Source organism: Wasmannia auropunctata, unplaced genomic scaffold (genome assembly GCF_000956235.1).
Source record: "Wasmannia auropunctata unplaced genomic scaffold, wasmannia.A_1.0 LD336063.1, whole genome shotgun sequence".
In the NCBI taxonomy this organism is placed as follows: Eukaryota; Metazoa; Arthropoda; class Insecta; order Hymenoptera; family Formicidae; genus Wasmannia; species Wasmannia auropunctata.
This window is the reverse complement of record NW_012026827.1, coordinates 258,189-259,453: the sequence shown is the minus strand read 5'-3', so window position 1 is coordinate 259,453 and position 1,265 is coordinate 258,189.

The following is a 1,265-nucleotide window of genomic DNA, read 5'->3' as shown; positions in this document are numbered from 1 at the left end:
CTCTGTTCAAATTTCCAACGGCTACACTGCTTGCCGCGGTACCCTTTATTTTAAAGGAGCATCGGGAATATGGCTGCCATTCCGCATTTTGTAATATTATTTTATGTAAAAAATTTTTACAAGTACTTCAATATATGCTTATTAACTTCACGGAGTATTAATACTTTATTTCATTTCCTTCCATTAAAAAAAAAATGTCGAAAAAGTGCAATTTTTTGGGCTGTTACAGTGGTGTTACCCCTTAATACATTCGATATTAAAGTCAGTCGACTGCTTGCTATCGTCGAGTGAACGGGTCGCGTGTTAATAAATCGCCGTGTGTTTCTTTCTTCGTGTGATTTTTCAGTGGACGGATAATTAATCGTCAGTGATTGTAAAGTACCGATATTAAGTAAATATATTAGAAGATTTCTCGTAATTTCTTCAAGTGCATAATTTGTATGTGAATTGAGTGTGAAATATTGAAGTGACACGGTTTGTAAAAAAAAAGAATTATCTAATTATTTGATCCGTGTCAGTGATAACTTGTAACGTTTGCATTAAAACTATTGAAAATTTATTAAAATAAACACTCATTACGTGGAAATCACATGAGAATTAATCTATCTTTTTCGAGAAGTCGACAAATCTTTCAAAAAATAAGATATTGCGTGCGTGCGTGCGTGCGTGCGTGCGTGCGTGCGTGCGTGCGTGCGTGCGTGCGTGCGTGCGTGCGTGCGTGCGTGCGTGCGTGCGTGCGTGCGTGCGTGCGTGCGTGCGTGCGTGCGTGCGTGCGTGCGTGCGTGCGTGCGTGCGTGCGTGCGTGCGTGCGTGTAGCTGTGTGTGTATATGTATGTGTGAGTATGTGAGTATGTGTATGGATAGGTGACGATTGGTTGTGAAATGCGGATGGGTGGGTAGGTGTATGTGCGCATACTACTCAGTATGAGGTATTCCCGCCCCTTCGGCGTATCACTTCAAGCAGTCTATTTCTCATACTGATATCTACTGAGATCTACTGATTTCTTGAGGAATTTCCTGCCAAATCTCTTGAAGAATTCTTTCGAGTTCTGCAAGCGTCGTTGGTTGTCTTGGATAATCTCTCAACACCTACCCACCCATCCGCATTTCACAACCAATCGTCACCTATCCACACACACACACACACACGCGCACACGCACACGCACACGACACGCACACGCACACACAGAGTTATGTAAAAAAAACTGTTATTCAAAATATTGTAAACGTTTGCTAAAATAAATAAAATTGTAAAATAAATAAC